The following is an 8,917-nucleotide window of genomic DNA, read 5'->3' as shown; positions in this document are numbered from 1 at the left end:
TGAAACTGTGAGCCCCAAATAAACAGTCCCTCGTCTGCTTGGTCCTTTGGTCCCAGTGAGGCAAAGATGACTACACATAGTGACTTCTCTCAAAGATCAAAGACAAAAAGAGTGACTTCGCCATGGAGAAACCTGACAGCAATTACCTCCCCAGGTGACTAATGTCCACATTGACATAGGTCTCATTTGAAGGGCTGTACCCTTGGTCTGATGTGGTAAGATTGACGCGCCAGCTTGGTGATCTTAGTCCCTCAGCACATACCTCCAGTAATCATGAAGAAATCATCAGATGAATTCCAGTTGAGGGGCGTTCCACAAAATGCCTGACAAGCACAGCTGAAAACCCTCAAAACCATCAAACTAAAAAATCTGAGAAACTCGAATTCACGTGCAGACTAAAGGAGACATAACCATGAGAGGTAATGCAGTGTGCTGGGCAATCTGGGACAGAAAGGGGCACAAGGTAAAAACAGGGTATTTAGAGAAAATGTGGACTTGGGTTAATAATTATCAGTATTGGCTCATTAATTGTAACAGATGTACTATACTAATATATTCATAATAGGGGAAGCTGGATGGGCATTTATAGGAACTCTCTGTACCATGGTTGCGACTTTTCTGTAAACTCAAAACTGAAGAATGAACTTCATTAACGTAAGGGAAAATGGAGCCATCTCCTTTAACTTTCCGGTGAGGGAAGTCTAAATGGTCATGGAATCAGCTAGATCTCCCGGTTCAGTTTTCTTTCTGCTCTGTCTCTTTGTCTCTGATGTAATTTCCCATTGTTTTATGTACTACCCTCTTTCAAATATATACAAGAAAGATACATGCAGTTGGATCCAGAGTGGTCTAAACAGAGAGAAAGAAAGCCGAGAAGCAGGTGGCTAGCCTGAAGGAAGCACTCCAGAGGAGCCAGCTGGAGAAAAACCTTCTTGAGCAGAAACAGGAGGAGCTGCAGGCAGAAGGAGATGGCAACCATGGAGTTGGTAGCCCAGGACAACCATGAGCGGGCCAGGCGCCTGATGAAGGAGCTCATCCAGATGCAGCAGGAGTACCTGGAGCTCAGGAAACAGATAGCAAACCAAAAAAACCTGGAGAGAAGACAAATGGAAATCAGTGATGCAATGAGGACACTTAAGTCTGAGGTTAAAGACAAAATAAGAACCAACTTGAAGAACCTCAACCAGTTTCTTCCAGAACTATCAGAAAATCTAACAGCTCTTTTGGAAAGAAATGAAAACCTAAAAGGAGAGTTGGAAAGCTTGAAGGAGAACTTCCCATTCACTGTGAATGAGAAGCCATTTGAAGAAAAACCTAGATTTCCCAAGTTCACATAACGGATGAGCACTGGCATGGGGAAGCGCTCCGAGGGAGACTGCGGCACCGGGAAGATCAACTCAAGGCCCAGCTTCGCCGCTGCATGTCTAAGCAAGCAGAAGTATTAATCAAAGGAAAGCGGCAGACAGAGGGCACTTTACATAGCTTGAGGAGACAAGTGAATGCTTTAGGGGAATTGGTCACCAGCACCTCTGCAGATTCAGCGTCGTCACTGTCTCACCTGGAGTCTTCCTTTGCAGAAGACTGTCCACTCGGGCCAAGTCAGGGCTCCTTCCAAGTTCCACAAGGTCCATCTGAACTGCCAGACGTTTACCAGCACGGATGCCATTGACAGCTTCCTGCTCACAGGGTAAAGGATGGCCCACCGGGATGAGTACCGTACTATCTTGTGTAAACGTAGCTGAGGACACACCTTTCTCCACTACCTCACTAGCTTCCAGATTGCATCGTCGTTTGGTTTTATCAAGAGTCAGCGGATCAAGATGCTGAAAGCCAACTCTATTGTGCTTGTACCATTAATGCCAAGGTTTTTGTAAACCACTTGTATATATGGGAATAGTTGTAAACACTTTAAACCGATTTCCTAGATGGCTGAAACCTTTTTAATCTTGGAATGTGTTTTTATAAAGACAGTGCTGACCTTAGTTAATTGCATTATTTGACTCTGTACACTGGAAAATCTAGTTTCAAAGAATGTACTTAACTTAAAGCCCCTCTTCTTTTATATAGTTTCAAGTTATTTTGGGATTCTGCTTAAAATCTATTTTTCATATAAAAATAAAAGATACAGGCAACTTGAAAAAAAATTATACCAGTTACCACAGGCTGTGCCTCAGAAGGCGCCTTCGGATCTTTTCCCTCCTCTTTAATTCTGTTCCCTGCAGCTCCTTCCAACATCTTCCTCTTGCCCCACTCCCCACCCCCACACAGATGCTGCCACCTCTAATCTTACAAGTCAGAAGTTTATCTCCACTTTCATAGGGCTCAACATGACGAAAAAGCCTTTAAGATCAAAGGCATATCTTTGTCTTTCACAAAATAAAATGTAGTTTGGAAACAGTGGATTTCAAAGTATGTGATTTTAAGGTGGTAGGTTTACCCTTCGTGTGATCCTGGTTCAATAGAGACAGATTTCACATCCTACCAAGTGAATGTTATGTTCTAGCACTCATCAGTTCCCATCCTGAATCCATGGAAGACTTGACTTGTATTAGGCTAAATGCTAATGCTCATTTTTTGAAAGATAAACAGTATTTCTGACATATGATTTTTGACTCATTATTATTAGTCATGAAGAAAATGTTGAAAATTAGAACAAATAGAAATGATTGCTTCTGATACTGTTTTGAAAAGTCTTACATGAGCCTCTTAGTCACATATTGTTACAAAATGTAAACAGACGTAGCTGGATGTAGGGTGCTGCTTAATTGAAGCATTATAGCTATTGATTCTTTTGCCCTTAGTTAAAGTACACTTCACCTTCACCCTGATACCAATCTGTTATTATATATTGATGGATTCTCCAAATTTGGAATTTTCAGCTTGAGATATAACTAAATGTTATCAAAACCTCACCATAAACTGACAACTGTTTTTTTCCGATATGGTCAACTTTGTATTTTTAAAGTGAAGTGTATTAATAGAATTCTGGTAAAAGGTCTAAACAGTGTATGTTACAAATAACTTGGAAAGGTCTGCCCTTTCCCCATGTAGGCTCCACAGAGATGGTCCTCTGTCTGGACCAGTAGTTTCCCCATGCATTGCTTCAAATGCAACTTTACATCTACTGTCTTGGTCTCTTTGGGTACATTTTTCATCTTATAGTCAGAAAGAACATTTTTAAATGAACCCAATTATGTCACTTCCATTTGTTAAACCCTTCACCAGCTTTCCAATGCCCGTGGGCTGAAGTCCAATCTTGTTACTGTCACCTGTTATGATAGCCAGACTTGCTTGTTTTCCCACTGCATCTCCAGTCACTCTTCTCTGTGCATCATTCCATCAAACCATGAAAACCTTCTCCAAGGTGCTCTTGTGCTCTGTTTTTTATAAATCTTTTCTTTTTTTTTAGTTGTTGATGAAATTTATTTTATGTATTTATATGTGGTGCTGAGAATTGAACCCAGTGCTTCACACATGGTAGGCAAGTGCTCTACCACCGAGTCACAGCCCTAGCCCCTCATGTGCTCTCTTTTGATACTGTCACACACACTGACTGCTGTTATACATCCCTCCTCACCTAACAATCCTTACCCCTCCACGCATGTCTGTTGCTCCAAGGAGTCTTTCTTGGTAGCAAAATCAAGACCAGATGCACCTGTAGTGTTATAGCATTTGATTTTGCTCACCGAGCAATATTTAGCCTCAGTAACTACCCCTGGCACTAAACTCACTTTGTTAAAAGAGCTTATTGTAACCAAAACTAATGATTCTAGTTAGGTGCATTCATTCATTCATTCGTTCATTCATTCATTCATTCATATTTAAAAATTTAGTGAACATCTACCAGATGTTTTTCTTTAAGAACTCAGAGATCAGCAAATAAAAATAATTCTTGCTCTCATGAAGTGCACTCTCTCTCTTTTCTCCCCAAGGAATAGGCAAAAACAAAAACAAACAAACAAAACAAAAAACAAAAACAAAATTAAAAAAACCAAAGCAACAACAAGAAATAAACAATGAACAAACACAAAAACCCCAGCAAGCACAAGAATATGAGAATAAGTGAATGCAATAGCATATTCAAAGATGATAAGTGCTGTAGACAAGAGGAATGGAATAGGATATGGGAACTCCAGACATCAGGGGGTAGAAGTAGCATCTGAATGTTCTAAATAAAAACGTAAAGGTTAATGTTAGCTACAGGAATTCTGGGGGAATCCTATTCAAGCCAAGGTCCTGAGTCTTAAGGTGAGAAAGTCCTCGGTTTGTAGAGCAATAGCAGGAAGGCCAATATGGCAGCTAGAAAGTGCCAGGGAGAAAGACAATAGAGATGAGGCCATAGAGGGTAGTAGCAAGGAGTCTTCTGGGCTGACCTGAGGGTTAGTTTTGCCCCCCTTGGGGTCTTGCCTCCTCCTCCTGAAATTTCACAGCTTCCTATGGAAAAAAGCCATCAAGGCAGGACCAACCAGTAGCCTTGGTGAGTTTACTGTAGACGTGGCTAAGTGTGTAACACAATTTGGAGGAGGAAGGTTATTCTTGGCTGTGAGATTCTTACTGGTAACAAATGCTGTAAAGTGAGAGATGGGTGTGGTGGTGCATGCCTGCCCTTCAGGCAATTTAGGAGACCCAGGCAGGAGAATTACAAATTCTAGGCAGGACTGGGAAACTTAGTGAGACCCTGTCTCAAAATAAAAAGTAATACTGTAAGGCTGGAACAGTCTGTGGCTATATTTTTTGTCACATGGAGGAGCTTGTTTAAGAGTACAGTTAGTGGAGAAGAAAATAGTTTTGAGAGAGGACAGAGGAAAAAATCCCTAACACATCATTCGAGGGTCTATGTCCAGCAATGGTTGAAGCCAGCCCCTACCTTGCCCCTTAAGTACAGTTAGCTTGAGTTAGGGTGAAATTACCATCACTTGCAAGCCAGAAATCTAATTAATGTACTTCTTGAGGGACCCAGATCATCCTTTGATTTTTCTCTTTTTTGTAAATATCATGTTGTGGCCAGGGACATTTTTTACACATGCATCTCCCAGCTCAGTAGGTACCAACTCAAGGCCAGCCTTATTTCATCCACAGCCCCAGCACTTCCATCCCCTCCAACCCTTTAAACCAATTACAGACATCACATAATTTTGTTTGTAAGCATCTTTATATATCTCCAGAAAATTAAAACTCTTTGGAAACATGGCCACAAAGCCGTACACCTAAAAGTAGCAATAATGTTTTTTAATAGGACGCATTGATTTACCAGTGGGATGGTTTTCGGGGTGACTGTATCACCATTCCTTCCTCAAGCCTGAGCTCAAGAGTCATATATATTCTCCCCTTGTTGCAGCTTCTTTCTGTGCTAACATTATCTGGTTCTATTGATTTCTGGTTTCAGTAGGAGTAAAAAGAAAAGAAACTCCTTGATATTGATTTAAGGAAGAGGGAAGAGTACATGATTAATCCTAATTAGGTAATTTAACATTCTTTGTATGGAATAGTAATTACTACTTGCCTTTACAAAGATGTTGCCGTGCTTTTTCTAATCCAGAGACGACACATTCAAACCCAGTAGAACTCTAAGCAATATTCCCGGTAATGTTTCCCTGCTCCTTCATGGGGTCCCCTGCTGAAGACTCAAAGCATTTGTACTATAAGTTGTTCTGGGGCAATTGTGACCTTGATACAAATAAAAATTAAAAGCCAATTATTAAAATCCACCAAAAACTGTCCATTGACTATGGGGAGTAAATAAGTAAAGATACAAGATGTGATATAAAGGCCAACCTCCTGCCACCTCTTCATTAACCACAGCTGAAGACTATGGATCATTTCTCTTTATATCCCTGGATTTAAGAGGGCATAGTGAATGCTCAATAAATTTTGAAGGAAAGAGAATAAGAGACTTGGTTAAAAGCTTATCAGTTTAACTCTATCTTGAATCATAGTCTTAAGGTTTGAGGGGTTGTGTATCCTAAAATAACTTTTCCAAGAAAATTGTCATAAATTCTCATGAAATATCTTACAGTCACGCAAAATCTCTACAATCCTCAAGGAGGCCATTTCCGCAGGACAGCTGGGATAGCTGGTAATATTTGTAACCCCCTTGACTGCAAGTGTTTCCCTTCCTGAATGGGGCTAGCATTATAGTGTTCCCATAGACATTCTTTGCAATAAAGACTAGTGGTACATATCAACCCCATAAGTATCATGAAGAATGCTTGTAAAGGAGTTTCAGGCTCTATATTGAGTGTGTTTGTTGACTAATGTCCTCCGATTGAAGACAGCCTGGGACCAAATGGATTGTCAGTGGAGTTCTACAAGACCTTCAAAGAAGAACTAATGCCAGTACTCCTCAAAGTATTCCATGAAATAAAAAAGGAGGAAAACCTTCCAAATTCATCCTACTTCTTTATTTCATATTCTATTTGCGTGTTTATACTTAACATGGTCTCATGGTTCACAGAAGCTGTTTATTCATTGTTCTCCTTTCCTGCATCTTTGTATTTGGATTAGAGAGTTTATATTACTCTGCCTTCAAGTTCACTGATCAGTGAAATTTTATTTTACGTATTGTGTCTTTTAGCTATAAAATTTGCATTTGGTTCTTTTTTTTATGTTTTCCGTCTCTTCTATGTACATTCATGTTTTTGAAAAATATTTGTACACAATTTTAAAAGTCATGTAGTGTCCTCCATCTGCTAATCTTATCATGTCTGCCATTTTTGTGTCCATTTTTGTTCAACTATAATTTTCCTGTGTATGATCAATTTTACTGTTTCTTTTCATTGGCTAATCATTTTTCACTACACTTTTGATATTGTACATTCCACATTACAAATTTTTAGTGTATGAATTTGTTTATCATTCAGGTTTTTAATTTAATGTACACCAACTTGAGCATTCCAAGGATTTAATAAACCTTATTTGGTTCTGAGTAGACTTTGATTTCAGAGCTAAATTATCTTAAATCCTATGGTGGTTAACTTTATGAATTATCAAGGTGCTTAACAAGGTTTCTGCCATTTGCCTGCTTGTATCTTGGACACTGGCTGGTGCAAGCCTTGATCATGTTTTTACTCATGGCTTTCCAGTAGTTGCTCTTTCTCTGAAATTTTTTTCTACACTGACCTTATAGATTCTGAATATACATAGCTTAAATCTAGAAGATTATTCAGAAATATGCTATCCATTGCAAAGCTTGGTTACTACAGTAGTTCCAACCTCTGACCTGTACTCTCAGTTCAGAAACATTGCCATGTTCTTTTGGGTCTAGCCTTCCTTGTACTGCCATCTTAGAAGTGTCTCCAAGCAGAACTAAGATAATTATGAAGCTCACATTGCTTGCTTCCTTCTTTCAGGGACCACAAACCTGCAATGCCTGTTACCTAATGTTTGAACACAGTTATTTCATGTATTTTGTCTAGTTTTCTTGTTACTTATGGAAAGAATACTTGCCTGTCAAAATTTACTCAACCATGGCCACACAAACACTGTTCTGATTGCCTAAGGCATTCCATCTGTTTGCCTGATGCTCTGTGTCCTACTAGCCTGCATGCTTTCTAACATGAGAACTAATCTATTAATTATGAATGGATCCATCTAGTCTTCAGATCACAATTTCCACGAATTTAGTATCAGCTTGTCTTTTTCCTTCGAATGCCTACTAACATTCTTTTTTTCAAGTGCTTTGGCTCCATCATCTTTTTGTCAACCAGATTTTCAAGAGGTGTAGCAGTGTTCCCTTATGAAGTAAAGGAGATAGTAAAACTAGTCATAACTTTCAATCTTCTTTATCAGGTATATAATGCCCTTCCTGAAAGCATCTTTGGGGATCTCTGTTAACCAACAAAATTTTTCCAACCCCTTCTTTTATTTTGCAGACCTTTACACCACGCTAGAAGGCATAAAAGAGACCAATTCAGCTGACTAATGTACTGAGAATTGAATTTTAAAAAAGGATTCATAAAATATTTGACAAACCAGAAAAAGCTGGTACACACTATTGCAAGATACATAGATGATACTCAAGCAATATTTGTTTAGTGATGTAAGGAAGAAATTAATGAATACGGCAGAGAGAAAAATGTGTTTTAGATACTTGGAGTAAACACAGAAGAAGCAGAGATTTCTATGGGTAAATAAGAGATGTCTCATTCCAGAAATGTAGAATTAATATTAGTGTTAGTTTATACTGATATGATATTTAAGGTATAGGAATCGTACACTTAACTGCTATAAAATGTTCAAACATTGCAAGTGACAAACGCGTATATATAAATCCTTTGGGATTACTAATAATATTATCATTCTCATATTACAAATAAAGTAACTGCTCAAAGAAAGTTAAAGATTCAGTGACTCACTGTGGTCACTTACAGCTGGTAAGTGGTGCAACTAGGGACCAATTCAAATGCATACATCTACCCATTGTGCGCTATTGAATTCCACTTAGAAGGGACTTTTATGGGTGGGTAGCCAAAAGGTCATTAGAAGACTTCAAGAAGTATGATCGAGATACATGTTGCTCCTTTTCTTCAGGTGGTTTACAGCTCTCCCTGTGACCCCTTCCTGACTCAGCAGTTCTTATCAGCTAAGCTAGACTGCTGTCCCCTTTACTTTATTTGGATTCTGCTGTGGAGTTGTATCAGCTCATTTATATGTGGTCTGTATTTAAAAAGGGTAAATTCTGACAGAAGCTTAGGAACAAATCAACAATTAAACACTTGGCTAACATAATGTGTGTAAAAATCAGTAAAAAAAATACAACACAGAAGCCCAATAAGACACAAAAGAATTATTAGGGCACATCCATTATGCACTCTCTTTTCCCCTATAAACAAACTAACAACCTCCATAATTTTCATATTTGAAGGAAAATTAAACAATGATGAGAAACTTATTATCTAGTTACCCTTCAACAGCTGTC

This window comes from Sciurus vulgaris (genome assembly GCF_902686455.1).
Source record: "Sciurus vulgaris genome assembly, chromosome: 8".
Taxonomy (NCBI): Eukaryota; Metazoa; Chordata; class Mammalia; order Rodentia; family Sciuridae; genus Sciurus; species Sciurus vulgaris.
This window is presented reverse-complemented; position numbering follows the sequence as displayed.